This window comes from Impatiens glandulifera, unplaced genomic scaffold (genome assembly GCF_907164915.1).
Source record: "Impatiens glandulifera unplaced genomic scaffold, dImpGla2.1, whole genome shotgun sequence".
In the NCBI taxonomy this organism is placed as follows: domain Eukaryota; kingdom Viridiplantae; phylum Streptophyta; class Magnoliopsida; order Ericales; family Balsaminaceae; genus Impatiens; species Impatiens glandulifera.
In genome coordinates, this window is record NW_025918922.1 from 37 (window position 1) to 7,012 (window position 6,976).

The following is a 6,976-nucleotide window of genomic DNA, read 5'->3' on the forward strand; positions in this document are numbered from 1 at the left end:
AGTAGCTGTCAGGCAGGCTTATCCAAGATCTCTAACAAATCTTTGAAACAGGCGACCGACTAAGTGCATGTCTGCCATGTGTCCAAAATGCAAACCGGCTAAGTGCATGTCTGCCATGTGTCCAAAATGCAAACCGGCTAAGTGCATGTCTGCCATGTGTCCAAAATGCAAACTGGCTAAGCGCATGTCTTCCATGTGTCCAAATTGATCTGTCCAAGAGGGAAGGCGTGCAAGCCTCTTGATCATTACCGGTTTCCAGCGGTCAATCTCCTGGAGAGAGAAAATATGACCGTTGTCATATTTTTCATATAAATAGAAGCCAAGGAAGAAATTTTGTCAAGCATCAAATTGACATTCAACAGTTCTGAAACAAGCAAGAGAGAGAAAGAAATCTAAATAGTTGTTTCATTTATTGAAATCATTGTTGTTATATTGAGTTATTGTATTACATCATAGTGAGTGGTGTAACCGACGAGTAGCGAATAAGGCTCGTTCGGCATTGTGTGAGTGTTGTAACATTCAAGTTAGTGGAGATCCTTCTCATAATCTGAGAAGAAGGGTGACGTAGGAGGGTTTGCTCCGAACATCCATAAAAACCTTGTCTCGTGTTATTTCCTTCATTTACTGCCTACTCACTTAATCTAACCAAAACAATCTTACTCTGTATATCAAAAACCGGTCCACTCATATCTTTAAAACCGACTCCTTCTAAACATCATCTAAGTCGCATACGTTGCTTCAGACTGAAACAGACATTTCCGCCCTTGAACCCGGTTCAAGAGTCTGTGACAGTTTGCGAAGTGCTGAGAACGGTTATAGTCTTTAACCGGACTATCACCAAAGTGTTGTGTGTTGTGTAAGAGGCCACCCTTCCTGAAACCAGAAACACCTCGGTCCTCCAAGGGCGTCCCCGATCCTAACATCTCTCTTGCGTCGTCGTCGTCGCCTATACGGGAAATTTGAGGAAATGACCCCAAAAAGGGGGCTAATTATGTTTGGTGCGGGCCACTAATTTTTATAGCGCTGGTGACCCTCAAAAGAATTTCTGCCGAAAATACCCCTATTGCGTCACGCACCCTCCGGTTGCGTGACGCACCCGAGGGCATTGTGAAAAGTCCACAATACCCTTACTATATAATAAAAAAAAATCCAGTTCTTCCCATTTCTTTCTTTCTTTTCTCTTTCTTCACTTCTCATTCTCCTCCATCTCTCTAAAAAGAACACCCCCGACGACGATCCCCGACGAAGACCCCGACGAAGACGGCGGAATCCCAACGAAGGAGATGTTCGCTATTATCCTTCAGATTACAGATTACAGGTTACCACAAATGGATCATTTTGTAGCTTTTTGCATTTCAGATTCATTATATATTCATAATCTGTAAACTGTATTCTTCCTTCTTTCTTTATTTCTCTCTTTCGACGCATTGTTTGTTAAGGTTTAGTGATTAGGGATTGAGTAGGTGAATGTCACCGTTGCGGCGGAATCCGGGTGCGTAACGCAGGTGCGTCAAGCAGGTGCGTCAAGCAGGTGCGTCACGCATATGCCTCTTAAATCGTTAAATAGAAGAAGAATGATTGAATTACTACTAGTAGTACTGTTTCATTAGTCTATTTCATCATAATACTCCCATTTATAAAAGAAAAAAAAATATACTTTTGTTTGTTTGTTTTAGCTTTGCAAGGGGATATTACTTTTTGGACCTCCTGAAATTGGGAAAACCTTATTGCTAAGGCACTTGCAACTAAAGCAAGCACAAGTTTTATCAACATAACTACCTCAACTTTATTATCAGAGGTAACTAACTGTTGAATTTAATTTTTATTTTGTTTCTATTGATTTCCCTTAATAGAAAGAAAACAACTACTGAACACTTGTGTTTACAAATGATGTTTGCAGTGGTTTGGTGAAAGTGTCAAGATATTCAAAATTTTCTTAGCTAAAACAGTCCATGGCGGAAGCAGGAAGACAACATGGCTAAAATTCTCTTGGCTAGTGTTTACGAATGATGAGGCATCTAACATGAACGAGCTTCGAAAATGGAATGAAAAGTATGGTCAAGGAGGAAGCAGGAAGATATCATCTTTTGGCTTTGCTAATCAATCTGAATTGCTAGCTTCTTCTTAATAGATAGCAAAATATAACACTCTTTTTTATTTATTAGTCTTTCTTTTAGTTGAATTAATTTTCTTTTGCAAGTAAAAATTGTTTAATTTTTTAACTATATGTTGATATATAACTCAAAAAACTTTTTATTAATAATAATCAGCATTTGAAGAAACAAGAACATTGCTTGAATTAATTTGGCATATTAATCTCCAATAAAACTCCAATCACTCTTTCCATAATTCATCTACAAGCCAAAGTCAAAGCCAAAATTACATGGATAAAATGGAAAGCCTTTTAGGGCTCATACATACATTCTTACATACATAATACATAACAACAGTGTCTAGGGAAGGTTTTCAAGAACTTCTCAGTTATCATCATCTCCTGTATCTTTCTGGGCTTAGAAGTAGTAGTGTTCTAAACAACTCTAATAAAGACTTTTCATTTCTAAATATAATTCTACATACAAACTCATTTTAGAGCTCATTACACACTCAAGTCCATACTATAATAAAGTGATTTTTTATCATTCTTCAGGTATGGTAATTAACATAGGTATGGTAATTAGCATACTTGAAGTTATAATAATTGCCATAATGCATCAGATTGCAATTGCAAGAGAAAATGCATTTTCCTATTTGTGTAAGAACATATGATATCCTAACATTACTATTTGTGAGCTACTTCCAGGCCTTGTTTCTGCATTGTGAGGACGTAATGATGTCAATGCTGATTGGTTTGATGACAATGCTCTAGAGGCTGATGATGGCCTAGAATTTGAACCCCATGAACTTGGAACAGGTTCATGCCCTCTATCGCTAGCTGCAGTTGATGGTCGAGTACCACTGCCACCATCACTTTTTGGAGACAATGCTAAGGAGTTCCATGCATTGCCCGTGGATCGATTTTCCCAGTTATTGGTCCCCTGTATGAACAAATAAGCTACTTTCAACTTCTATAAAATTTTCAAGATAGGATAAGCAAATAAAGTACATTACAATGTAGCATGTGCAATCTTTTTAAGTGCCTGTTTGTCTAGTTGTTTTATGAAGGATTTGAAGATTTATATGTATGAATGTATAAAGAAATTGATATCATACTCACTTGGGAACAATTTCAGCATTTGGGTCCAATCCATGATTTTCCAACCTAACAACAATGTTCAGCAGTAACGTGAGACATCAAAATGAGAAATTCAATATTGGGTATGACTTATATTTGCAAAAGGATACAATGGAGAGTTGGAGACGTCATTCTTGAAATGTATTTCCGAGTTCATTCAAATAACAATGCAATATCCTAGAGCAAGTCACACAATTGAAACATCAAAAACAAAAAGATATTCCCCGGCATCCAGTGCCTCTGCCAAATTGGTGATAGAGTTGTTACGTTTGTCAAAACTCCCAATGATCTAAAAAAACTCTATATACTACTAATGTTTCCATCATCACAAACAATATATATGGATAGGCTGTATATAAAACATAATTGTGTCATACCAAGGTGTTGATGAAGCTTTGGATCAATAACTCTAACAATTCCTGAAAGGGCACGCAACTGAGTTTGCACTCCCATAGAGTTCGCATCAGACCTGAAATTCTCTCTCTTTCGCAAAGACAAGAAAATTAATGAGTCTCAAACCCCAGAACCAGTATGAAGCAGAATAAAAGATATATCCCAATTTAAGAAGTTTTTGAAAAACTTATTCTTTAAATAGTTGAAGTATAGATCCCCTTATTTCAAAAAGTTAAAGTGGACAGTTATGCTCATTATTTCTTTTTACTGTAAAACCATTTGAAGCAAAATGAATTGTCCCATATAACAAGCAAGAGTACCTGATCCATGCCAATCAAGAGCATCGAATACATTCTAGAAACATTTCTTTTAAGAAGTAGATTGAGTTATGAAGATTCATTTAGCTTAGTGCTAGACTGCAAAAACTCGTATCCGTAAGATCATGGGTTCAAGTCAGACCAATTTTAAAAAAATTAGATTGAGCTTTTAAACAATAAACAGACAACAAGGTAGTGCACTAGCACATAATTCAAGACAAAAAAGGTAAAAGTAAAACAGAGTGGATTCAGAAAACAATAGGACACTCTCAGCAACTGAAGTTGTAGCTTGTGAATTCACAGTACAGCCAATGAAAACATGTAAAAAGAAGTTAAAATGTTGCTTATCAAACTGACTTACACAAGTACAAACATGTAAAAAATTTCAGCAGGCCTGGTGAGTATACACTTTTTCTAGATAAGTCTTATACAAACAAAGAGCAAGAAATGGGAAAATTACCAATTTCCGCATAGCTCGTTGAAAGCACCAAAAAGCATCTGCTTCATTTTCTAAAAGAATGTGCTAACCAGATGAGACACATCCTACTTACGCATCCTACGTGACGCACCTGCGTGACGCACCTGCGTGACGCATCCTACGTGACGCACCTACTTGACGCATCCAACCAACCAACCTGCATTCAACAAATCAGGGCGAATCAATGACGTTTTGTAAAGGAAATTAACACAAACAATCATATGTAAACAAAATAAACACAAAATATAAACGAATATAGTGAAAAAATTTGCTTCGTTCGCCGTTGGAGCCGCAGTTCGCCGTTGGAAGTTCTTCGCAGCTCTAGACCATTGAATATAGTGGAATGGTCGACGGTGCCTCTTCGATTCGTTCTTCATCGCTGAAAAAGAAGAGGAAATCTTCTCCGCCACCATTAGGGTTTCACGGCGGAGCGGAGAAGACGGGGAAGAAAGGGGCCGGATGAGAGAGAAAATGAAACGAAAATGAAAAAAAAATTAAGTCTTTATAGGGTTCAGGGTGCGTCACGCATCTGGAGGGTGCGTGACGCATGGGTATAATGGTCATTAAAATATTTGGGGGTCACCAGCGCTATAAAAATTAGTGGCCCGCACCAAACATAATTAGCCCCCTTTTTGGGGTCATTTCCTCAAATTTCCCGACAGTAGATATATAATTGTCTATGTCTATTTTTTTTTGGGTTGTATTATTTAAATTCCCAAGTAAAACAGTTAGGAACACACATTGAATTTGTCACTTAATATGAAACAAAATGAGAGGAGAGTCATTATATATATGGTGAGAGTGTTTCCAATAAGATCATTAATATATTTTCTGAAGTAATTATAAGTTTCTCATTATGGGACAAAACAAAAATAAATCGTGCAAGAATAACATATTGAGTTTATCGAGGAAAAAAAATAAAAAAATAACACAATATTCAACTTATTCTAGTGTGAGATATATATCCGGATAATGCATGAATAGACAATATTTGTTCACTTCACATACTTTTTGTCTATATCCACATATTTGTATAAATAAATAATTCAAATGTGGGTATTGGAAAATCTTGAAAGACATGGTCTTCAAAAAATGTAATAATTTCAAGCCATTAAAAAAATTCATATTTTCGTAACGTTAATCTGTGTCGATATCTGAACAAATTATCACTTGACATGTGGCGCAAAAGTCACTTGAGCGATAAATAATGTCTTGAAAATTCGCATCAAAATTATTGAGATTCTAACACATGGCATACCATAATTTATAGTCGGGTTTTGGTGACTCAAACAAATTCATCCATACCTAGTTGTCTTTATCGATCATCTCAAAACTGAAACAAACTCACACCGAAGTGTCGCTATATCTTCGGTCGGTATTAATTATGGGCCTTCTATTTCATTTCTAACTAATTGATTTCGAGTGTATTTGGGTGAAGCATGTTAGAAATCTGGACCTTTCTCTCTGTAAACAAACATTAATTGCAATTTTTTGATCCATGGATCATGATCATCCGAGTTTTAACTAATCATGCAACCAAGATTCTAGCTCCGTCGACCATTGATGTCGTTCCACAAAAATTAAACTTCATGATTGTTCCTTATCAACCGATCGAACAATCCTCTTTAGCCGAAAGTCATCTGTGGATACCAAAACATATCCATCCACGAAAAGGTCAGTAGATGGGTCTGTTTTGGGAAGACGATGAACAATATTTACCGTTTCTGAACTTCCGACCTCTTCAAAACAGTCATTGTACTTTTTTTGTTATTTTAATCAAATTTTGCCTCTAACTTGTTAAATCACATTAACACCCTTATATATATAATAATAAAGTAACAAAAAAAAAATGAAAACTCGTGGGGACATTTTCATTGCTACTCCAACTACTATAATTTATATGTTATTAATGATAGTTAATTTTTTTTAATGGTGATCTTTTAGAGTTTGTTTTATTTAGATACTTCATTTAGTATTGACCATTTGACATAGATTTGGCTACTATTATTTTCATGACTGGTTTGATTTTTTCCATGGTATACATGTTATTTGTGTTGTCATTCCGTTGGTTGGAACATATTCAAGAATTAGAGTGGTGGTGAATTTGAAGAAAATAAAAGAATTTTTTTGAATGAAACAAGTGGATGAACACATATTTTACCTTTTTTTTAAATTAGATTAACAAATAGTGGATTAAATTGGAAAATTAGAAAATTATGGATATATCACGTTATACCGTGAACATTTACCTTAATGTAATTTCACCCCGATTGTTGTATATCAATAAAAAAAAATCTACCTTTTTTTTAAAATGAAAAAATGTTATATAGTAATTTTTTTAAGTAGAAGGGAATATTTTATGGATTTGCTCAGTGTTTATGACTACACATCTTGACATATCTGTATTGAATTACTTTTATTTGATTTTTTTCATGATCCATATTAACATGCAATGTCTTTTGAATTAAATATCCTTTAAATAAATAAAATCATTAACAATCAGAAATATACTTATTTTGAGATGTTTTCCGCTTTCAGAGTTTTGGGGTTGTGGTC

The 6,976-nt window shown here is 35.4% G+C and overlaps 1 long non-coding RNA gene across 2 annotated transcripts; it reads right to left on the reverse strand.

Moving 5' to 3' along the window:
* Positions 1 to 2,628: 2,628 nt before the first annotated feature.
* LOC124917203 lies at positions 2,629 to 4,471 on the reverse strand. Of its 2 annotated transcripts, XR_007097083.1 has the most exons (4): positions 4,403 to 4,471; positions 3,610 to 3,715; positions 3,215 to 3,259; positions 2,629 to 3,035 (listed from the first exon to the last, which is right to left on the reverse strand). It is a non-coding gene; the product is annotated as an uncharacterized LOC124917203 (long non-coding RNA). The 2 variants fall into 2 exon arrangements; XR_007097084.1 differs by lacking the exons at positions 2,629 to 3,035; positions 3,215 to 3,259 and adding an exon at positions 3,443 to 3,472.
* Between the last annotated feature and the right edge of the window lie 2,505 nt (positions 4,472 to 6,976).